This window comes from Pelodiscus sinensis, chromosome 3 (assembly GCF_049634645.1).
Source record: "Pelodiscus sinensis isolate JC-2024 chromosome 3, ASM4963464v1, whole genome shotgun sequence".
NCBI lineage: Eukaryota > Metazoa > Chordata > Testudines > Trionychidae > Pelodiscus > Pelodiscus sinensis.
In genome coordinates, this window is record NC_134713.1 from 99,606,262 (window position 1) to 99,631,834 (window position 25,573).

The 25,573-nt window shown below is 40.3% G+C and overlaps 1 long non-coding RNA gene across 1 annotated transcript in view; it reads left to right on the forward strand.

The window, feature by feature from the left end:
- Window positions 1-262: 262 nt before the first annotated feature.
- The window catches only part of LOC102443371 (uncharacterized), a 38,933-nt gene continuing 13,622 nt past the window's right edge, over window positions 263-25,573 (forward strand). The window contains exons 1-3 of the long non-coding RNA XR_331306.4: window positions 263-420; window positions 2,568-3,164; window positions 3,436-3,567. This is a non-coding gene — a long non-coding RNA (uncharacterized LOC102443371). The remainder of the gene's footprint in view (window positions 421-2,567; window positions 3,165-3,435; window positions 3,568-25,573) is intronic.

Consider the following 25,573-nt stretch of genomic DNA (forward strand, 5'->3'; position numbering starts at 1 on the left):
CTTATGGTTTAAGAATGCCATCTCTAGAATGAATGCTTTAGGGCCAGTTACTGGCAAATTTCTCTTCTTTATCTCAGATTGATATGGGCCAGAGGCAAAAAGTCTCTCCACTTAACCTTGTTCAGAGCTTCCCCCACCAAGTTTCCTTAACTGCTAACTCTACAACAAACCCTCATGGATACTGCTGCATGCACACATCTAACTGCCTAGTCAGACAGCTGATAGATCATCTGCATTTCTGTCCCATTTAAGAGGAAGCTGGAACTGTTTAAGCCTGTAACTAGATGACTGAAAGACCATATCAGTCAGATTCAGTTCTCAGCAATGCCTTTTAAAAGGGGATTAAAGAAATCCAGATTGACTAAATCCTCAGAAAATGCTGAACAAAATATCCATCAGTAGGAAGGAGACACCTATAGGGTATGTATTGGCTGGCAATCTTTTAAAGAGAAACAAGTAACATATTGTTTGTGTTGTTTATAGCTACTACCCTTGAATGCACCCCTCCCACAGTGATGGCTGCTTTCAAAGGAAGAGAATTGCAAGAGTATATTTAGATGATAGTGATCAGATTCCATCTCTCCTGTTAACTCTACAGTCCAACATTTTGTGCTAATTGTTTTTTCTATAGAAATGTTAAACGTGGTTACTGTGTATGCGCAACCCCTTCTATTCAGCCAGGAATGTAAACATTCAATAGCTCTCGCCAAGTATATTTTGTAAAGCATTTGGCTGTCAAGGACAGTAGTTACAAGCACAGTTGTTGTTTGTTTGTTTTTTTAATCACTGGTTTTGGACATAGAGCATTGGCTTACGTAGCTTGTCCTATGTCAAATGATGCCATCCAAGTAATTACATGATATGATATAGTGTCACACAAATAACATCTCAGGATAGTCTAAGAATGAAATTATATATATTAATGGATCATCTTTTCTGAAGGTTCAGATATTAGTCGCATTCTGCAACTCATTTACAGTAGTTTTTTTACATTAAAAATATTACGGGCAAAGTATGAAGTGCTCAGAAGTTACAATAATGGCTTGTGATAACTACAAATCACAAACCATTATTGTAACTTCTGAGCACTTCATACTCCATCCGTAATATATTTATTCTCTCAATATCCCTGTGAAGTAATAAAGTATCATCCTACTTTAGAGATGGAGAATTGAGGCTCAGAGAAGTAAGTGACTTACTAAAGGTCATGCAAGAGGTCTTTGGGAGATTAGAGCTCAACTCACCCAAAGCTAGGTTAGTGCCCGTATTACTGGACTATCCTTCTGAAATGTAAAATTAAATACAGCAGATATACCTTCTTCTTTCTGTTATATATTAAAAGAGGAGAAGGCTTCATTATGATGTAAAATAGGATGGCTTTGTTTCTATCTCAATAATATATTTTCTCTATAAGCTTTACTATGGGGGAAACGTATTCATTGTCATTTTTGTTCTCTCTCTCCTTCATAATGTGCCTGTCTGACTCTCTTCCACTTCTGTATCTCATTACACAAATCTTGATTGCCTAATCTTATTAGCAATACTTCATAATACAAAATAGTGCAAAACCATGTATATTCTTGGCTTATATATTTTGTGTTGGGACTAAAAAGGAATCTGGACTGATACTTCTTTCTCACTTGAAAAAAATTAGGTTTAGGCCAATTAACTTGATTGAAAGGCAAATAATTTGGGTATTTGGGGATTTAAACTTTACACAGCTTTATTTCCCATTGGTAAGAACTTTATCACTGTTTTCAAACAATGTATATAAGCTCAGTTGCATGAGGACATTGTATTGTGTTTAGACCCACTTAATAACTAAGGGCGTGTCTACACAGCAAAGCTTAAGTCAAAATAAGCTATGCAAATTGAGCTACACTAATTGCATAGCTTAAGTCAAAATAGCTTATTTCAAAATTGGGAGTGTCTACACAGCACTTATTTCGAAATAGAGCACTCTTCTTCTGAGTTCCTTTACTCCTCATGCAATGAGGGTTACAGGAGTCGGAGTAAGAAGTACTCCAGCTTGACAGTATTTTGACATTTTGAAATAACTGCCTGCTGTGTAGACGTGGACTAAGATATTTTGAAATAAGACTAGTTATTTCAAAATAATGTTGCTGTGTAGGCATACCCTAAATTAGCTGATACCATGCTGCTCACAACTTTGCGGTCCATATCTAGCAGATGTGGTTAAACTCTGGTCCCAATTGCTCTTCATCATGGGTATTTGACATACGGCTGAACACAATTATTTTCCCAGATAAATTGCCCTAAAAAATCACAGCCAATGCAATAGTAAAAAAAATGGTGTTTAAAGTGATAAATGTCATACTGTAGACAAGTTCTTTAGAAATTTGTTTTAAGAAATAGTATTCCCCTGGAGTCCTCTGACGCTGAGCAATGGTGGATGAAGAAAAAAAAAAGGGCAGGAATATACAGTGTAACTACAAATCACAAACTGTTGCTTCATTCTGAGAAAAGCATCTGTTCTTCAGTATTCTCTTAAAAATATGTAACTTGTTTTTAAAAATAATGCAGCTTTTTTCTCCTCTTCCTTTAAGGACACTTCATTTCAATTTTAAATGAATCATTGGAGAAAACATAATCTGAAATTCATGAAACCGAGAGAGAACATAGCTGCTGTCCTTCAGCTTCCATATTAACACAGGAATGACATGCCCTCAAGGAGGTTGACTCAATTTTTTCTGAGCCATCAAGATGTATTAGAAACCCTGATGTAGTTTTTTCTCAAGAAAGAAAAAAACCCCCACCTTTCATTAGGTGACAGCAGAAGACTTTGTGTATGTTTATACTGTATTCTAAGCTCAGGCTCTGACTCAGGTTTGAGTCCAAGTCCTCATTCTGTCTACATACAAATCAGTCTAACTTGGCTCAGCAAGCACTCAGAACCTAAGTCCTAACCCCCTGTTTTGGGGATGGGGTATCAGAGCCCATGTTCTTCTCAGACTTGGGTCCAATCCCTGTCATTTTACAGTAAGGACACAGCTCAAACAGCAGACCTGAGTTAAAGGGTTTCCAGTTCAGTGTAGGAATCTCCAAAGTGGCCTGATTTGTGACTGATTTCTGGTGGTGGTCCCATACTGCCCCCAAAATGCTGAGATACAGTACTGGACATTGAAATAACTGGCAGAAATCAGGTAAGTCCAATAAACATTGTTTGCTATGTGATTTCTTGTTTGCTGTAATGTGATACTACCAGGGTTTGTTCAAGTCAAATAAGATGAGGGATACTGTAGCAGAGTTTAAATAGGGCAGAATAACTGTAAACTTGTCATAAAGAGTGATAGATTAAGGCTACTATTTATTACTAGTCACAGATGATTTTTGCAGAGATAGTTTTCACTGTATTTGCTCGTAAATTCCTCTTTCACCATTTATGTGCCATTTCTACCCTTTTCTTTCCTGCAGCTTGCTTTGGACAGTGGATCAGCTGAATATCTTAAATTCCCTGTTGAATCCTGGCATTATTATGTACTGTGTGTGTGCGGCCAATTCAGGGGTGCCTGTTATTGCTCCAGCAGCTTAACAGATGGATCTTCAGTAAGTCTCCTCTCAACCTCTCTCTTAAATATTCATGGAGCCAGCATGCAGATAGGTACAAGCATGCTCTGGAAGGTGGCAGTAAGGGTCTGTGAACTGGGGATGATGTCAGACTGGCCAGTGGAAATCTGAGGGCAGTAATGTTTTCTGCAAGAATCTATCCTTGAATGTTGAACATAGAGTGAGAGCCATATGTGCACCTGTGCTGATGAATATATCTGCAGTGCATGCTCACATAATCTATTAGTAGGCATGTAGCACATAGAATGTTAATGTGGGGAAACAAGAAAAGCAGGAAATACTTTGGATTAAGTTTAAACATGAATTTTAAAAATAAGTTAAAACCTCTTTATTTTAATTCACTATAAAGTTGATGGAAAGAAAATAATAAAGCAGTGCTTTTCTTAAAATACTAGATACAATAAGCCTCCCATTTTCAGAATATACTATAAATATTAATAAACATTTGTTACATAATATCTTTTGAATCCTCTGTTTTTATGGGATGCCTAGCACACAGTTAATTGTTTTTTATCAATATTACATAGTCCCATCTTTGGAACTATAGACATATATTTGGGGTCATCTTCTAGGGCAGGGCTACTCAACTTTGGAAGCCCCTGGGGCCACAGTGATACTCACAGCACATGCTGAGGGCCACAACTTAAGTGTGATTGAATATACATGCAAATATATGCAAATAGCTTTGTTCACACTGACAGGCATGAATACAAAGCACTTCCCACAATACTCTGGCACTCCTGGGACCTCCTCCCTGGGGGCTAGAAACGTCGACACGCTGTACCTGTCAGTTCTAGACAGCCCATCCGCTTGTATCTTTTAATGCTCACCCTGCCTGGGAGATGCCTTGCTATTATGAAGTATGTTCCCAGTGCAAGCCATGTTCAAAGGATTCACCCACAGGCTTCATGTTGAGTAGCCCTGTCTTATGGCATCAGGATGTATATGTGTATAAGTGTCGAGGAGTCCTGTGGCACCTTATAGACTAACAGATTTATTGGAGCATAAGCTTTCGTGGGCAAAGACCCACTTCATCAGATTTGCAGATTCAGACTAACACAGCTACCCCTCTGATATGTGTATAAGGGCTCCCTTTTTCTGCTGTATTGTAGATCTCCATTCCAGATTTATTTATTTGTTTACTTATTTATTACTGTGTCGAAAAAAGCTGTTGAGACATACCTAAGTTTGGCCAAGATGAAGGGAAGATTAGGAAAGTCATCCTCTCTCTCCAAACAGCAGGCTTATCATAGGTCTCATAAAAACTCTTCTGAAGAGTAAATTTTGGTTATTTGGGATGGACCAGATTGCATCAAGATTGCATTCTGTTGTACTGTCAACATACGGTATATTCTTCTGGATCACAGGACATATATTTCACATGCATTTCATACAAATCTCTTGCCATGTGTTATATAAGAAATTGCTTTTTTAAAATGGGGAAGTAAATGAACATATCTTTGACTTTGTTCCATTATTCTCTGTAAGAGTTATGATTGCATGGATTTATTTTCAGTCTATTGCAAGCTAGTACTGTGGATGCTTTTCCTATTTTTAGCCTCTACTAAAACAGAATGTATTTTATTGGTGAAATAGATGTTTTTTGAATAAGGAACATGATGAAATAGTCAAAATGTATGATCACATGATATATGAAATAGCTGTATTCATGAATGAAATAATGAGTACCATTAATAAATCTTGACACTCCTCAAATGATCAGAAAAAGATGTTACACATTTTCAAATTCTCAGACATAGTGAAGTCCTTGGATGATTGTACAAACATTTTACGCTGCTTTGAATGGCACTCAGATATGATATAGATATTTGTCAGATTGTGAATAGCTAGACAGCCTTTCTCTGCATCAGATCCTAGGCTTCTACTTTTGTAACATCATATAATAAACCACAAGAAATGCAACGCATTTATTGTTGCATGAAGTACTCCACTTAATCTAAGCATAGACCAAGATGATCTCTTCTCATTGCTTAATACTGATTTTTTTAAAAAAAGATTATGCTCATGTTAATGAAATAAATTGTTCTTCTTGGTTGACTTACTGCCAATATTCACATTTGAAAATTGCATATGTTGAACCAATATTTTTAAAGCACTTTTGTCTGAATGATGAGCCCAAAATACCTGACCCAGCACACAAATCAGAGTAGTGCCACACCCTAATGTGCATGTGCACTAGGTGTTGTGCATGAAAGTTGGAAGAATGCAGAAGAATATTTTTAAAAATAGGCATGTGCTTATTGTGACTGTGCTTTACCTCCTTGAACATTACTGCTGCGTCTGTAATAAGATGAGATGGGATGGCGGTGAGAGTTAAAAAGGCAAACAAATAGAAACAAAGTTTTCTTTTTGTGCTTCCCAGAGAATCTGTGCTGTGCTACTGATTGTTGAGACATTCTGTGGAACTCACATGGCCACAAGGATGAGAGGAGTAAAGGTTGAGTTAAGGAATGACTAGACAATTGGTCTTTGTGTTTAATAGGTATTATTTAATTGGATCTCTAATTTCAGGGGTTTTCACTATTGCTAAGGAAGACGATTATTGGTTGAATCTGTCATGTCAGAACATATGAATAAGTGGCACTTTTTTATGCCTTGCAATCTAATGATTAGAGCAGGGAACCAGGAATAAGTGTTTGGTTTTGTTCCTTATTCTCTATGACCGTAATCATTTCTTAACTTTTCTGTGCTTCATTTTTCCCATTTGTTATGATCAATTTTGCTAGAATGTTTCCCATCCATGTGCAAAGAACAGGTCTATTTGTAACTTAGTCACAACCATCAGTTTGACAATGACTTTGTCCATGGGCATCCAGTATGTAAGGTGGGGGAAGGCTTTGTCTTCCCAAACCACCCCGTATAGTCCCGCCCACATTCCACCTCCAGAATGACTGCTTCATGGGACAGCACGCCCTGCGTCCTCCCTCCCCTGAGGCTGAGCGGGGCTCAGGCCGGGCTGCACAGCACACCGTCCTCTGGGGCTGGAGAGGCTGTGGTGAGTGAGTGCATTCTCCCCACCCCTTCCTGTGGTTGGAAGGGGGGCACGGGTGCACTGTCTTGCCTCCCAGGATCTGGGGAAGGCGTGGGGCCTAGCAGAAGGGGTGGGGCTGGAGGTTGGGCTCAAGGCTTGCCTCGCCCAGCCCTGCCTTCCCTGCCCACCCTGGATTTGCTCCTTATATGCTAGCCATTATGGGCATGTCCACACTACTGAGTTATTTCAAAATAACAAGGTGAGCATCCACACAGCAAATCCATTATTTCAAAATTATTTCGAAATAATGGGCTTGCTAAAGCACAGTAATAACCTTTCACTCTATCGGTGGCCACTCTGTTCACATTCTACCATGATGTGGCACCTGCTGAGCCTGGTGTTGTATCACTGTTTGGTGGAGTCTAGGTGTCCCGTGTACAGCTTCATTAGCCAGGGGAGGAAGGGGTAGGCTACATCACCCATATGCAAATAGGCATGTCCACATCCCCATGGTGCAGTGGATACAGATTCACCTAACTCAAAGGTGCTTTGGACAAACTGTCTCATGTAACCTATCAACCTTCATGTCATAATCCACCGGATTTGTTTTTCTTATTTCGGCATAGGTATCATCCTTGTGTATAAAATTAGACATATGGAATATGGAATGCTTTATGGTTTTAAATGTGCAAAGGAAAGTCATGAAGGGTGTTTCCAATGCTGGGATGTCTCAATGTCTGGGCAGCCGTATGTAAATAGCCTTTTGTCCTTAAGTCTTAAGAGTAGTTGATCTTTGGAAGTCACATGGCCTCCCCTAACTGCTAGGGACTGGCCACGTAACTTCTCATAAAAAAGTTGGAATCTTTAAAACAATAGGAAACTAGCAGGTCTTTTGTCTTTGCCAGGGGCACTCCCAAGAAAGGGATCCAAAGTCCTCAGGGTGAGGAGCTGCCCTGGTTTTGAAGGATTAGCAGAAAAAGGAACAGTTTTAGAGTGAGTTTGTAATGAGTTTGTAATAAGTTTGTACTGAGGTTTTAGTGTTAGAATGAGCTAAATGTTTTCTTTTATTTTAAGTTTGTAATCTACTTTGTTGTGCTTGTTCTCGCTTATTACCACTTAATTCCTACTGCTTGTACTTAATAAGATCACTTTTGTTTACTATCAAGCCTAGTGTAAATAACTGCTACCTGAAGGAGCCACCAGTGTGTACATTCCCCCTTTCATTGTTGAAGGGTGCTTTCCTAATAATTCATGTGGGGTTCTGATCCCATTTGAGGAGTTGTATTCCAGGAGGCTGGGCCCCAAATTGCATTTTCCTTGGACCTGAAGAATTTTAGTGTCTGTACTGCTTCTTGGGGTGGGAGGCAGCAATCTCAGCTGTGTTCCTTGGTTGTGGGAGACCAGGAATCTGGCCCAGCATGACAGAGTGGTGAGAAGTCTCAGAGAGCAGGAAGGCGAGTGGCAGTTGCCTTGTCAGCACTCTGGGAGGCACCCCCAAAGGGTGCGTACCCTGTCATAAAGTGCCAAAGTCATCCTCTGGAAAAAGCTGGAGTTCCAGAATATGCGGGTGTCGTGTGTCTTCCCTGACCACCCGACATTAATGTCCGTGAAGTGGTCCACGAGGCCCTGCTGGACCATTGAAAAGTACTCCTTTCTATTTATATAGTTGGAGGCCTGGTGGTCAGGGGCCAGGATGCGGATGTGGGTGTCATCAATCTCTGCCACCCATCCCCCGCAATTGGGGAAGCCTATGGTGGCAAAGCTGGTGATGATGGGGTTGACGTTGCCCAGGGTGATGACCCTCCACAGCAGGGTGGTGTTGATGGCCCTCACCACTTGTAAAACACAGATTCACAGGAACACAGATTCACAGGATTGCAGGAGCCTTTGGGAGGTCCCAGAGCCCAAGTCCTTTCCCACAGCAGGAGCAACCCCAACTACCCGAGCAGGGCTTTGTGATTCCAGGACTGCAAAACCTCTAGTGATGGAGATTCCAGCACTTTCCTAGAGAACCCATTGCAGTAGATTGCCCCCCTGGGACAATAGTAAGAGTCATGAGCATGGTCCTGACGGTCAATCTCCCCACCCCAACCTGGTTCCCGACCAAGTGCTAGCTTTCCGGCTTGGCGAGCTTCCAAAGTGCAATGGCCACATGCTTCTGGAGGAGGATTGCATGTTGCAGATGGGTGTCCTGTTGCTGGAGAGCCAGGACGAGCACTCGGAAAGCTCCCGGAAGGTATTTTTCCACATGCGGAAGTTCTGGAGCTACTGCTGGTCATCCCACTGCTCCATGACGATCCAGTCAGAACTGGTGTCCCCATGCCAGAAATGCAGGTCCACAGTGTCCTGGTGAGGTTGGGAGGGACTGTGGGGTAGGAGTGCCTGAGTCAGGTTGAGGAGGTGCCCAAATCTGAACTGGCCATCTTGGTTCTGCAGTGTCATGAAGGCAGCCTACATTAACTGCACCAGGAGGTGCAGCAGGTGGTCTAAGAGTCTAGCACTGCTGTGCAGCAGGTCTGGCTCCATGGCAGGATTGCTGTAATGTCGGGAAGGGTAACCAGAGCGTGCAATGTAAGTTTGCTGTCCCTCAAGAAGGTAGGCAATGGAGAAGGGTATGAGACATGACTGTAGTTGGGAGCCCTTTTTAAGCATAAGCCTCAGATAGCATCAGGAAGCAGTTTCAGGAAGTGACTGCTGTCCTCATGCCCTGCCCAGAGAGCTTCCAGGGACCATCTTAAATGTGATTCAGGCTCCAATGAGTGTGAATGTGCTATTTCAATCTGTGCTATTTCAATGAGGATTTGTAGTGTGGATGTGTAATTTCAAAATAGTTGTTTTGGGAGTTATTATTTCGAAATAACCTTGTAGTGTAGACATAGCTTAAGGGCCTAATTTTGAGAAACAGGATGCCGTGATTTGTCATTTTGAAAATTGTCCCATTTTGACACTTTTGAAAATGTTCATCATTTTTTCAAGTTGGAAAATGTATCAGAATTGATCTATTCCCACCAGCAGCTTAGTTTTCAATGAACCAACATTTTTCCCAACAAGCTTTAGTTTCAGTATTACTTTATTGACATTTGTCATAATAATATTAGTTTAGTGCACAGAATGAGTGAAAGGTGCATGACAAAAGATATGGAGTTCATAGTGTTTTCAGATAAGCACTCAAAGGTTCTCATTTCCATTTTGGATGGAACTGTTACAAAAATAGCTTGTCTTTTGATAATATGGTATATCTCTTTCTAGCTTTCCATCACACTAGAAATTTAAGAGGTAAATGTGTGTAAAGACAAGGAGGGAGAAGAAAAAAATGTTTGTAAAGCTCTCAGAAGCTTAGGTATAAGTTTGAATTCTGGGTGAAGGGTCTTAATTTATCTGGACCCATTTCACCCATCTTTATATGAAACTGTCTCAACAATAATGACAAATACTTTTGTTTGAGTAGGGTGAAACATAACACAGACCCTAACAAGCATGTTGGTAAAGCCAGGTGGGGGGAGAGGGGGAAGAGGGATGAACATTATGATTTTAATCATTAACATTAAAATACCCAGAAGCATCAGAATTGGATGCTTATGTCAGTTCTCTTTGAAATAGCAGACTTAGAAAGACTATTCACATTCCAGTCAGGAAGACTGTTTTGGTCCTTCTGAAGAATACACATTAAGCAGTCAAATGGCAATACTGTCCATATGTTTCCAGATGCAAAGAAAAGCACTTTTCTTCATGCTCTTGTGCTTTACTAAATAGTACCCTGCACTGCTGTAAAATAGCTTTCATTGTTATCTTTTCAAAGGAGTCATTTTTCACCTTGTTTGGGTTTTATCTAGGTGTAGACTGCTTGTTATTTTCTTCAGTCTTACAGCTCAACAGCATCAGCAGGCTTGGCTGAGGTTTGTATCTTTTCAGAGAGCTCATCAATAGTTTATATAATGCTGTGTCAGGGCCTGGGGCTGGACAGGAATTTGTCAAGAGCCCAAAGTACAGCAGAGAAGCCTTCTTGAAGGGTTTCAGCTTCATTTAGAGAGTTTCTTCTCTCCAAAGTAATACACAACTGGTGTGTAGCCTTGCTGTGACTGGTGCTGCTTGTGCTTATCAGTTGTCTCACTATTACCTTGTGCTCCACACATCAGTTAGACCAGTGGTGGGCAATGTTTGGAGTTCTATGTGTGTCCCACAAGACATTTTATTTACTGTTTCCCATGTGCAGGGTTGACAGATTCCACTAGTTTCTATTCACAGTTTTTTTTTCCAGCTGGTATGATCAAAGTGATATGCAGGTGAAGCAAGGATACATAAAGTGAGGTGGATGTTGATTGTACACAATACTCACTGTAAGAGATGTGCACTCCTTCTGCATCCAATCAAAGCACTGCAACGGTTCAGTTGGCATCTCCCACAAATTCTAGTTACACAAGGGCAATTAGCAAAACTACCCTATCCTAAGAGGCCATCTTGGTTACAAGAGTCTTGTGACCCACTGAGATAGAGGGCCATACTCAATAGCTTAGGTTGCCCATTGCTGAATTAAACTATAAGCTCTTTGAGGGAGGGATCAACTTCTCATTATGTGTGTATAGCATCTGGCACAATGGGGGCCTACTCCCTGAATTATCCTAACACAAATAATAAAACCATTTAAGTCTCTGGCCACATCACCTTCAAGCAGCTTAACAATCTTTAAATACTAACTAGGGCTGGTCAAAGTCTTCATTCCATCCAAGTTAGCCTTTGCTTCTGTTTGTGAATCCATAAACAGACTTTGATTTCTAAAAATGCCTTAACTATTAAAAATTATTCAACACACACAATTTCTGTGAAATTTTTTCAGCTTGTTTACTTCATCTCATTGCGGTGTATGACCCATCACTTAAGCCACATGGTGTGTTTCATGCCTTTCTTGGGTAACTGAAACTTTTTAGAGCAGAAAATAACCAACAGTGAGTACCTTTGTTCACACGCAAATAGAAACATTCACATGAAGGATAGCCACTCCCCAATATTCATGTACACAAAAAATGTTTTCACACTAATAATGAAAAAAGGAGCATGACCATAGCTAAAACAAACAGCTGTTCAGAATTCAAATGAGTGTTTGTGAAGACTGCTTTGCAGTATTTGTACAGCTCTAGTCCAAATAACCAAATGCTGTATAAACACCCCCAACAAAACAATATATACAGAGATGCACTTAGACTCCAGAGCTCCCTGTATTGGTTTCTAGTCAGTACATGTCTGTGTTCCCTCCCTGAAAGCAGCACACTTCCTTTTTAATGCTCCTAGTTTAACTGGGTTCAGCTGCAGCTGGTTATCTCAGGAGCACTTAAAAACCTATGGTGGCATGTTTTTGTCACCATATAATGTTTTGTTTAAGAAGAAAAAACTCTATTTCAGATAACAATGTTTCTTCAAGTTCTAACTCTGATACAAATACACACAATTTAGAGAACGATCTGTAACATCGCCCTCTGGTGTCTCCCAGTGTCACACTCAATTAAGGAAGGAATTTCCAAGTGGGACTCTGAACAGCATTCCTAAGAATTAACCTTTGTGAGGTTTCCTTTGATGTGGATCCCCTGCAAAAGGGAAGCCATGTCTAGGCAAGGCACTAAGCCATGACTTGGTTTGTGTGAGTTTAGTGTTAGGATAAGTCTCAAGTGTCTCATCTTCATTGAAAAATTTAAAAAACAACAAATCTAGTAGCACCTTAAAGACTAACAAAACATGTAGATGGTATCATGACCTTTGGTGGGCGCAACCCACTTCTTCAGATGACCGGAGTGTTGGAAGTCTAGATCCAAGAATAAATAAGGGAAAGAGGAAGGGGGAAGAGAAGAAAAAAAATGGAGGGGAGGAAGAAAAAAGAGACTGTGAGTAGATAAGCTTCAGAGGGATAGCCGAGTTAGTCTGCAACAGGAAAGACTTAAAAAACAACAAATAGTCTAGTAGCACCTTAAAGACTAAATAGTTACAAGAAGCTACTAAGAACCATTAGTTTGCATTAGGAAAGGAAGATGACCAACACCAGATTCTACACAGACATCAAGAACCATTAGCACCTTCGTTGGTTGGTTGATAATGTGCGAGCCATTCAATATCAAGATTACCATTCGATATCAAGATACCAGTTGCAGTAGAATTAAACTTGTGAATGAGATTAAATTCTAACCCTTCTCTGTGCATTTGGCTTGTGGAATTGGTCTGAAACAAAACAGCGACTTGGAGATCCATTAATGAGTGTCCAGGAAGATTAAAGTGTTCTCCAACAGGTTTTTGTGCGTTGTCTTTTCAGATATCTGATTTGTGTCCATTAATTCTTTCCCATAGAGACTGTCCAGTTTGGCTGATATACATCACAGTGGGAGCATTGCTGGCATTTAATGGCATAGATCACATTAGTGGATGTGCAGTTAAATGAGCCTCTGATTTGGTGGCTGATGTGGTTGGGTCCAGTGATGAAATTGCTTGTGTAGATGTATGTGCAGAGTTGGCACCGGAGGTGATGGCAGGGGTGGGTTCCTGGATGCTTATGATGGAGGTGTGTTGCGTGGTTACCAGAAAGAATTTGTTTCAGGTTAGGGAGTTATCTGTAAGCAAGAATTGGTCTTTTCCCCAAGGCTAATTCATTGGCTTGCATTATTTGAATTGGTTTGCTAACCAATTCTTCATTGGTTTGCACTGTTGCTGAAATGGCTTCACAGATGATCACCAAGTAGTGATATTCCTTGGCTTCCTGTGTGGGGAGGGGAGTGGGAGACTGAACCAGCACAGCGTGATACCCTGGGAGGGCAGACTGACAGAAGTACTGCTTTTAGGAGGGCTCTTGAAAATCTGAGTTTTGTACTTCTGGGTACAGTCTCTAAAATGTGATGTCAAGACTGCAGGAGTAGGGCCTAAGGAGCCTTCATATCTTAAGAGGAGATCTTCAAAGGAAGAGAGGGAACTGTCCATGGATTACAGTGAAATGTCATTTTCTTTCACCCAATCAAGATGTGCTTTCTGCTGAGATATGGGAATGGCAGATGATATCTGGGAGATTGGACCTTTGTAGTAGAACTGTGTTCAGAGATGTACAGCCTAAATTGAAGTTGACACCCATCTCTGCAATTGTGGATATGAGTTGTTACTTCCCCCAACCAGAAAGCCTTGGCTCTTTAGCTCAAGCTGTAGCAATGTAGTTTGATAAAGAGGGAGATGGGTAAAGCCCATTCACCATTAGGTTACATACACATGTTAAGAAGTCTCAGAAGGCAGATGCTTCTTCCAGACTGTCAGAACTAAGTTTTTAAGACTATTTGTGGTAGATAACACTGCTGCAGTGGGTGTCTATCAAGGGAGCAGGAGCTCCTTTGTGTATTCTGTCAGGTGAATATATAGTCTCTGGCATGTTACTGGGAGGGTACCTGAGTTGAGCTATTGTTTGATCCAATATCGTTTCAAAGATGCAAGTGAGTACCCGTTTATAGAGATGTGTTGTGGTATTGTTCCTGTTATAGAAGTGTCTTTATGGTCAGCAATCTCAAAGATCTTTTGGAAATGTCAGTCTTTTCATTAAACAGCAAACAGTAGTGGGCATATTACTTTTTATGAGACTATTTATGTGGCATATTGTAGATCCACAGGAAACCTCTTCGATGCTACTGTGAATCTATATCACAGCATAATGGTATTGATTGAGCTATTACAATATGTGCTGCAAATGTGCATCATACATATTGGTCTGACATTTAGAGAATACTTCTTACCTGACGTGGTTTCATGGCAGTTGTGATCATCTGAGACATGTGAACTCACAGATTTAAATGAGAATTGGTGTCAGGCCATTGTAATCAAAATATCTTTGGAACCTGAAAATAAGGGTTTCAGTGCATACCTTAAGCAGTGGTTCTCAAACTTTTCTTGAAAATTGCCAAGGGTTCAGAGGATCACTTAATGATCTTTCCAAAGGTTGGTTGCACCCTTACCTAAGTATGGAAAAGTGCTTTGGATAAAAGTGCTATATAACCCCCCCCCTAATAATAAATAAGGTTTTTTTTCTTCTACAGGTAAAAGCATTCAACTTATAGTTTAATAGCAGGAGGGGTCTTTCCCCCCCCACAACAGGCACTGAGCAGAGACTGGGAAGGAGGGCTGTACCTCCCAAGCAGCCACAGTTCTAGAGCTGGGGAAAGTAGCCTCCATCTCTGGCCACCATCTATATTTCAAATTCCCCCCTCCCCTCAAGCTCTTCTCACCCCATTCCCTCCCCACCTACCTCCTATTCTCTGTACCACACCCCACTGCCACCTCCCACTTACCTACTATTCTCCTCAAGGTCACCACCTCACCTTACATGTGAGGGTCCAGAGTCTAGCCACCTAATTAAAAGAGCCAGGCCTGCAAGCCACTAATTAGATTGGTAGCTCTTCATTTTCTAGTGAGCAGCCGCCTAGGTGTGCACCTTGGAGGGAACTATCTGCAGATCATCTGAATAGAGCTTTCAGACCACTGGTAGTCCACAGAGTACAGTTTGAGAACGTCTTCCTTAAGGCTTACTTTTTCCCTTAGCCTTTCCTTGATGACGTGGGTTAAAAGAGTGAGAGCTGGCTAAGGGATCAGAATGTTGTGTGTGGTAGATTGAGAGAATATAAGTACCTGTATTAATGTTGATTCAAGATAAAGCTCTGTATATATATAAACATCTACAATTGTAGATAAGCTTTTCTGTTATTGGAATAAATAAATGAATCCAGGCAAAAACTTTCAGGGTTCAATGGTATAATGTTAGGTCAGAGGCAGAACTGTACTGTTTCAAAGTTGCATTGAGAAACGTAAGGCAGGCAAAATAAATATGGTGTATCAATTTAGGCAATAACAGTAATTCCCAGGTTCTTATTAATCTGATGGCAAGTCCCATAACCACTGAAATTCAAGTTAATGTTCTAAAAACCTATGCCCATTTTGAAATTTCTATGAGGCTATATACTCTCTTTTTCTCTGAAGTACTTAGCATCAGCAAATCAGCTTCTTAGATTGATGAGAACTGGGATGAATTCATTTGCTAAGCTTAGGAAAATGATGTGGGTTTTTTTAACCAACCCCCCTCACCTACCTTTTGTATAAAAGAAAGCCAAAAGAATGCCAGGCTTGTTAACATTGTGAGAGTATAGCAAACATGATTTGTTTTCACTGCCTAGCAAATGACTTTTTTTCTGTTAATTTGGCTTGCTGTAACCTGAAGAAGCCTTTGAATACACCTGATCATGGCACAATTTGCTTTCTACCAATAGAGGCATTTTATGTTCAGCTAATATTATGGATTTGATTTAAAACTCAGAAGAGAGAGACATTAAAAGTTAGGGTTGAAAACCTTTAGCTCAGATCTTCAGCTGGAGTCATTCTGTTGATATAAGCCCGCCTCCTTTACTTACTCATTTTTGAGTGGGTATTGTAGGGAATTCCAAAGAGGATAGGCAAATCTGTGAGGATTCAGGCTAAAACCCTCATGCAGTTTTTCATGAGCTTCAGGGGGGCCACAATTTCACCTTCAGTCTCTACACTGACTTATTCTGGACCATGTGTGTGTTCATGAACAAGTTTTTGGGTGGTTTAATTGTTTACACATTTCTTCAGAACTCCATGCTCTTGTTTGTGAGAAAAGCCACAAAGTAATATGCTCAATTGCCTTGAATAAATCCAATTCCTAGAAAAAGTTCCATTGACTCTTGGCAGCTATTTTCCATCTCCAGTTTCTTGGTAGTATTTAAAGTAAACTCATGTTAGTGCTTTCTGAGGACAAATATTCATGCGAAGAGGGTGGTAAACGAGTGTTCTTTGTGCCCTTTAACAATGTATCTAAGCAATTAATCTTTTTATTGTGTGCTGAGGAGTATATCAAGGGAAGCAGCACTTCAGTGACATCACTGGCAGGTTACTGTATGTGCAAAATGAAATCATATGGTAAGGTGTGCCCTGAGGGAGAGTCAGATTCCATAATTAGACTGAGTGCTCCTAGGAAACTATGCCTTATCGAAAGAGCATTTGCAGGACCTAATTGTGGCATGTTTTTGCATCAGTGCTGTGGTGCTGCCTCACTTATAGCCTGAAAATAGCAGTAATTGTGTGTGATGATTGAGTCACTTCCTAAATTTAGTATCCTGAGCCCCATATGAATTCAATGACTAACACATACTTGACTGTGTCATCCCTCTTATCTATGTCTGGATTCTTAAAAAAGATCTCTCTGTGCTTTCAGTTTTGTAAATCAAATAAATTGCCATAATGTGAGTGTCAGATTAGCAATAATCATTGTTCCCAGACAGACAACAGGCAGGTGTAGAGAGAGCTTCCAATCCCAGTGTAGTCCGGCTAGAACCCTTCTGACTGGCACCATCTCTGTTATTTCAGGCTGTAACAGAAATTGCATTTATTAAACTCTTTGTCAGGTAGGTTTGTGCAATATAAAATGGTCATTAGGGCAATAGGTTGAGGCTTGCACTCTCATTTCTTTTGTAACCTACGCGAGAAACAGAGTTCTGTGGAAATGGAAGACGAGTAGTACTTGTGCTCCTGCATTTCCTGATCCTTGCCTCCCAGGAGATTAGACTCCTTTGCCTTTGAATATTTGTCCATGGTCCATGCCTGTCTTTGTTTGAGAGGACACTATTTAAGCTGTCCTTAGGCTATGATGCTGTCATGTTAACTGGAATTGCTTCAGAAAGGATGAGATGGCTATTGATTTCATTCACTTGAAAGCAAAATAAACAACGGTTGTTGTTTTTAAAATAGGGCAAAAGGATCTAAAATCCTTCTGTCACTCAGGGAGTCCACTCTCTTGATGATGAATTATCAGTATTTTCAGTATTATCACTGTCACCCCCAAAGCAACCCACAGTACTTGTGTTCATATTAAACCCTTTTATTTAATGTATTTTGGACTGCTTTTCAATCCTGAACCAGCTAATCGTTCGTCCTGTTTCAAGTCAGAATCTGAATATTATTTACCATCTGCCTCCAAGGGAAGCACTTGCCAAGTCTCTTAATTTGCTATAATTGGCAGGTTTTCAGTGTACATAATTTATACTGGGGGGAGGAGGGGTGAGGGGTGGGGGGGAAGAAGCAATCCTGAAAAAAAGAAGATTAATTAAACCAGTTCTTCTGGGCCCCTAAAAATGTTCCAATAGGATGACTTTAAGGCCTTAAGGTCTTCTCTGTGTATATGCTGTCACAGCTGATCCCATTAAAAATGTATGTTGGGTTGGTCCCTTGTGCCTCTGTGCTGGTCAGAAAGACATTGCTGGCACCTGAGTAACATTGCACAATACATAGTGAATTAAACAACAATACACAGTGAATTAAACAACTTCTGCCTTTTGTTATTAGAAACACTTAGCCTACAATATAATGTATGGATACCTACATGTAGGCAATTCTGTAACTGATATGAGAGGAAACATTAGGAAAAAATCTTACAGTTGTACAGAATACAAAACAGAGCCAGTGAAAGACTATGAATGGATTCACAGACACAGCACATGGTTTCTAAGCATGATTTACACCTTTTTCTCTTACTTACCTACTCCTTACAACACCTGTTTCAATAAGCACCTGGCATAGTGTAGTGACTCCTTATGTTGGCAGTTTTGACTCTTTCATGACAACAGTTTTTTTTTCCCTCCATCCTTCTCCTGCTGCTTTACCACAATCTTTTAAAAAATTCCCTTTTCAATGGCAGCTGTCACTTCTACATCTGGTCTGTGGAGTTAAGGGATGGAAAGTTTATTTCAGACCAAGATGCTTCTCTCTAAATTGGGTTTGTGAAAAAAACAGAAAAGTGAACACAAATGACCACTACCCCCTTTTCCCAGAACATGGTAGGCCTTCATTGGCCTAGGAAGTGGGAGGCCAGCTGCTCACAGATGGCAGAACAATACTAGTGCACTTATCACTCACTGCATATTTATTTACATAACAAACCTGTCTTTTAGTCTTTAAAAGCAAGATTTAAGTAAGCCATGTGAAAATAGAGGATGTGTGTGTTATATTTGTGCTTCTGCATTTCCCTGTCCAACATAGTGTGTGCCTTCCAGCCCTGCTTTTAGAGCTCTCTTTTCTTGCATAACTCATTTTGTTTTCCCTATTGCTTTCCAGCTCGGCTTTCCCTTGATATATTTTTTACCCACTCCCTTTTCTTATCCCCCCTCACCCTTCCTAATTTTCCCTTCTTCCACTCACGCCCCTCCCCTATTTATTTTGGTCCTAGACATCCAACACTCCCGTCATCTAAAGAAGTGGGCTGTGCCCATGAAAGCTCATGATACCACCTACATGTTTTGTTAGTCTATAAAGTGCTATCAGACTATTCATTGTTTTTTCAGTTTACCTGTACAGACTAACTCGGCTACCCCCTGAAGCTTCATTTTGCGATGGTTAGAGTTGCATCTCTTCCAAACATGGTTAGGATTACTACAACCATGTTAAGCCACACTGAAAACATAACCCAAATAAAGAAAAAGTTCTAACACAACTTTTACTTCTCCTAAAATCCTTTAAATAAAAGCCCCAGTCATTTGTTTACCTTAGGAGAAAGCAGCCTTTGGGTGCATCTAGACTACATTCCTCTTTTGAAAGAGGAATGTAAATGAAGGAAATCGCATACAGTCGCTTTTATGAAAAAGGTTTTTTCAGAAAAAAAAGCGACATTTAAATGCTGATCTTTTGAAAAAACAAACAAACCCTTTTTCGAAAGAATCCTGTAAACCTCATTCTTTCAGGAATAAGGGTTCTTTTGAAAAAGGGTTTTTTTCCCCCAAAAGAACCATGTCTAGACTGCTTTTTTTTTCCGAAAAAACCTTTTTTGAAAAAGCAATCTGATGCAATTATGCAAATGAAGCATGAGATTTGTAAATCTGTGCTTCATTTGCATTTTCGATTTCCTTTATTTACATTCCTCTTTCAAAAGAGGAATGTAGTCTAGACACACCCTTTCTAACTTCACTGAATGACTGTTTTTTATAGTGAATCTGTTGGAAAGACCTGGGCACCCCAAAAGTATCCCAGCATGATCATGAAGCAATTCATAAGGAAGTAATAGACTTGAAAGAGAATCGTCTGAACTGTCATTCATGCTTACATTTGACACTTTACACCTAGGGCTTAACAAGGACGCTAATTACCTTACCCATTACAAAGATAGCTTCCCCAATTATCACCTCTAATATAATTAGCTCACAGACATTTACCTTCCCCCTTCATCCCCCTTCTGTTCTGAAATTTGATTTGTCCTTTTCATATGTGTTCATTTTTTTGATTGTATCCTTTGGTATATATAGTTATGCTCATTTTCTTCCACAATTTGATCTGAGGAAGTGGGTCTGGCCCACGAAAGCTCATCACCTAATAAACCATCTTGTTAGCCTTTAAAGTGCTACATAGTCCGTTTTTTTGTTTCAGAAGGAAGTATGAGACAAGATAATAGGAAAAGTGTGAACTAGATCCGATAGGATGCTATGAATTTAAAATCCTCACTCCACAATAGAGAGACAACTACTAGAATTGCTCTGAAGTAGAATTCTTGGTGAATCTCTTCAAACTTAATCTTGGAGAAAAAAGATGCTTTGTTAGTGCAGAAGAGAGATTCTCAGAGATAAATTTAGTGATCGGCATGATATAAACATGTAGGTTACTGCTAGATCTGGCCTAAACTAGGAGTTCAGGTCGAACGTACCCACAGTAAGTCGATTTTCTAAACAATGAGTCCACACCACCTAGCCTGTTCCATTGACTTTAAGGGCCGTTAAAGTTGATTTCAGTACTCCTGCTTTTCATGAGGAAAAAAGGTAAATTGATCATGCATCATTGACTTTAGGGTAGTGCAGATGCAGCACTGTGATAATTAATGTTTTTAGCCTCTGAGATGTATCCCATAGTGCCCTGCAGTCACTGATCTAGCCAGGACTTTCAACTCCACTGCTCTCTAGGTGCATAAGAAAAGCCCTAGGAAAATCTGAATTTCATTTCCTGTGTGGCCAGCAGACCTCAGAGCAGGGAGCACTCCTCAGCAGCACACCTGACCATGAATGCCCAGGGTCGCAAACAAGCACCAGTTATGTGGGGAGAGGAATCTTCTTACTGAACTATGAAGCAGCAAAATAAATGCTGATATCTATGCCAAGATCTATAAGGGCTTGGAGGAGAAAAGATACGCTAAGGACGTCCTGTAGAGCCACCAGAAAATAAATGATCTGAGGCAATCATACCAGATGACAAAGGAGGCAAATGGATGGTCTGGGTCATCGCTGAAAACATGCTGCTGTTATGAGCAGCTGCATGGAATCCTGGGGGGAACCTAACCAGTTTCCTAAGCCAGTCCATGAATTTCTCCCAATACACAGCCCCAGGCAGCAGCGTGGAGGACGGTGTGGATGCAGAAGAGGAGGAGAATTTTCAGGGAGCATAACCCAGAATGCAAAGGGGCAGCAGGACCTGTGGGATAGCTACCCACAGTGCATCACTCCCAGGGTATGTCTACACTACCACCCTAGTTCGAATTAGGGTGGTAATGTAGGCAACCGGAGTTGCAAATGAAGCCTGGGATTTGAATTTCCCGGGCTTCATTTGCATCTCGTCGGGCGCCGCCATTTTTAAATGTCCGCTAGTGCTACACGCAGCACGGACTAGGTAGTTCAGACTAGGCTTCCTAGTCTGAACTACTGTTACTCCTCCTACTAGGGACGCACTATGTCAAACTAAGTCAAATTTGTATTGGGGACATCCACATTCAACTTTACAAAAATGAGTGCTGCAAAATTGACCTTTATACATTTGATTGTATAATTCAGGCCCTAGATTAGACATAGCATTGTTGTGAAGTACAGCAAAACAGGAGAAAAGTACAATCTAACCTTTTGCCCGCAGAGCTAAGGAGAAGGAATCTCCTTCACAATGAGATTGTTGCAAATATTCTGAGACATGTAGCCATTCAGTTGCTGCAGAGAAGGAAAGATGTTGGGAAGCTCATCAGTCCTCCAAATCAGAGGCAAGTTCTGCTCTGACTTTCCACTGTGAGGCTATTCTAATATCACAGAATTAGTATCTTTCCTGTACAATGAGGCTTCATGAAACACATTCAGGCCTGGGAAATAACTTGGGCTGAGACTGATGATTTCCCTCTACTGCTGGGCATGGGACCAGTTACTCAAGTGCTCTAGAATATGTCACACTGCACTACTACTCTCTTGCAGTTGAAACATACTCATTTGGAGCCAATATATTAATAATTGATTTACATCAGAGATGTCCTTTTTTTGCCAAGGATATTTTGTAGATCACTTGGGGTATGTATTGCATGCCCAACTTCTAATGTTAAATGAAAAATTAATGGGTGCCTCTAAGCATCTGTCTATACAGAGCTTGGGCATGAATATCAATATTAAATATACACTAAGAGTAAAATACCCTTTTTTGCCTGTTTGTGGACTAACTGCACCTGGAATTAATAAAATCTGTATGCAATACTGAAGTCACTGAGAAGTATTCACAAGCAAAGAGGTAGGTCTAGTCCTAGGAAAATGGACATGAGTCTGGAGGAAAAAGTGAGAATTTTGTTTAGTGGCTCTGTAATGGGATGCATCAAACCCAAACTGAGCCACCATTGGAGGCCCTACTTAGAGGGCTAATTCCCCAGTCCAATTGCTTACCCTGTTGGTAGGCTGCAAGGTCATAGAACTCTTTGATTGTTTTGTTGCCCTAGCTAGGAGACTGTGAGGCTCCAGACTGCATGACTATTGGACCCGCAGAGCCCATGGATTACTTGAGACTGGCCTCACCCTGGACTGATGGGGCACCCAAGCATGACCTACCGAGCCCCAGACTCAACAAAGGGTCTCATAGAATGAACATTTTTGTCAGAGAAAATTTACATAAAGCACTGATGTCATTATAATTGTGTTTCTCCCATCCTTCCTGCCCTCATATTCTTATCTTCCTACCCATTGGAGCATTGCTAACTCTCATGAAAGTACTGAAATTTTGGCAGCTGCTGTAAGCAGTCTTGTAATGAAAAGAAAAGCTCCATGTTATTTTGATGAAGCTAAATGTGTATATGTCAGTGAGACAGAACTTTCCCCACAATCATCTGTAATCCAGGGGAAGTTGAACGAAACTACAAATATGGAAACCATAATACCAAGTCCTAGCTTTCTCACTGAGTTCATATTTCTGTGCCATTTGCAGTGTCTGTGTCACAAGCATACCACCATATTTTAAACCTGATTGTAAGCTTCTTCGAGCAGGAAGGCAGTTACAGTTCAGGACAACTGCATTCCATGGTCCTTGGAGGACACTCACTGGTGGTGCTTAGCTCTTCAGTTGTCACCTTTCTTGAGCAGCGACCTGTGTGCATTTCAATCCTGACTGGTATTTTTGCAGGCTGCATAGTTCCTTGCCTACATTGATATTCCCTGCAAGACGGACCACCTAAAAGGCAAACATCTGCACACTGTTTTCTCTCTGAAGGCTGTGAACAGTATAATGATACCAAGTTGCCACACATCTCTTTATATAGCACATTTATTCTTAAGGTGAAAACATTACAGAGACAACACATTGAAAAGATTAAAAGAACTTACATTCATGCTATGAAGCTAACCCATTCTCAGGCTTTGGTAGATGTCAGTCTTCCAAAACCCACAAATGTGCTTTCTTTGTGGTTACAAGCTATTAACTGCCTTAGATTCAGAACTAGAAGAACCAGGAATAATTCAGCCTTTGTTCCTGGCCTCATGTAACAGATGCTCAGCAGACAATGGCTTCCCAGGATATAGATACAAAAGGCAGAGTTTTTGCATAACCAGAGATGGGGAATGTGCATTCACCTCCACCAAGATATTCCCCAGGAAAGACACTTAACACTATTTGTTGCAGGAGCCCAATCTTGTCTAGCATTTTGTTCAGTATAGTCTTTTGAACCCCCGGGTCTCAGATCCATCACATCTACCCATTAGAGAGGTTACATAGAATCCTGACCTATTAATACATAAATCATTCATTTCCCAAAGATACTTAAACTTAATTCAATAAGGTTTCCAAAGGATATTGCAGGAAATTGCCATATCTATCACAGAGGCAGTGTTGTAATTTTATTCCAAGTCTTGTGATATTGGTGTTTTTCTTAAATCCTTAGCTACTAACGTACTGTTGCAGTATGAGAACATAAACTTTTGTTTTCAAAAAGTTTCTAGTCTCATTGTAAATAAAAGTTTTAAAAATGTGAACTCACACTAAAGAGTAAATTAAAAGAACGCAAAATGTATTATCTTTTCAAAGTCTTTTGATATTTTTTGTTCTTGTGAGGTTGACAATACTCTTCAACCTTCAAATATTTTTAAGAACAGATTTTAGTACCCCTGACAGCAGCATCATAAGCATTTGAACATCCTATTTTAAATTCATTTAAATATATTAACTATGGATCCAGATATGTCTGGAAGACAGATGCCCATTTCAGCAAGCTTTCTGCAGGCCCAGTTTCAGTATTTACTTCTGTCTTGGCATTAGAGGAATATGCATTTAGTCTCCGGAGTGAGGTTGAAAATTATAGGCTTGAAACTGCATTTTCCTGGTGTTACAGGTTGCTTACAGGATTTTCCAAAGACTGAGATCTTGGAAAGAGCTGCCTGTGGAAAGGGAACTTATGTATGAGCTTAGGTGGTTCTGTGTGGTAGAAACATATTATGGTGCTGTAACTGCACTCCTATAGTTAAGATTGCATCATGATTTCTGTTTAAATGTTGACTTTTCTAAGCCCTCTAATATCTGAATTCTAAGCCAAATTCTTTTGAAATTTCATGTGCTTCAAGAGAATGCATAGTTGAGTTATTGACTCAAATTTGGGATTGTTAGATAATGGTTGCAGAGGTATAAGCCTTGAAAAAGTCACCATTTCCCTGCAAAGTTTCTAAGATTTTAGGATGTCTTTTGTCTTGTGTTTGGCCAGAGCACTAGATCAAACTATTGACGTAACATGGGTCAAAACAGTCTGTCTGTCAAGTTTTACCCAAGGAAGTGCACAGTACCCACTAAATCTTTGGGAGATCCACATTGAGAACTGTATTTAAGAAAACATAACATTTTTACAGTGCATGTGCAACAGTACAGAAAAAGAGCTTTTGTGGATGACAGGGTCAAGCTTTTGAACTTACACAAAGTTCTTGTTGACTTGAAGAAGAACTCTATGTAAGATCAAACTTTGTCAATTTCACCATCAGAAGTTTGGCTAGTCAAAGATATTACCTCCCGCCAGGCCTGCTGATGAAGGTGGGAAGAGGAAGCAATTGCCCTGGGGCCTGGTAATTTAATCAAACTGTAAATTCTTGATGTGATGGACCACTTCAAGCCACAGGTGTGGAAAAACCACTGTCACCTCTAGTACTAGCACCTATGCTTGCTGAAATATCTTCTTTATATTTGTGAACAGATTTTATAAAGTGCTCAGCTCCTATTTAAACACCAAAATTAACACTCCGTGACCAAATCTTCCGATAATCTGACCACATTTTCTCACAATGGGAGCTACAGGTTGCTGAGTACTCTGGAAAATCTGATCTTTATTAATTACCTAAATGGGAGTTGAGATCTTTGGGAAACTTGGCCCTTGATGTTGGAATGATTGGGTTGGTGCAAAAGTGCATCAGCTAATAAGGCTGCACTATTTAATATTGTCAGAGCAGTGCCTCTGACATATCAGTAAAGTTTTGTCCTGTGAATTATAGTTCAGGTTAACCCTCTCTAGTTTGGCATCCTCAGGATCTGACTGATGCTGAACCAGAGAATTTACCGAACCATGGGAGGTCAATATTGTCTAGTAACTTTACCAACATTTCTACTGCTTCCTGGGCTCTTAGGGGTAAATTAGAGCTAAATAACAGCACTGAACACTGAGCACTCTGACTGGTGACTGTACTTTATGGGAGTGCTGGAACCTTGCCACCCCCATGATAAGTGGACATCCAG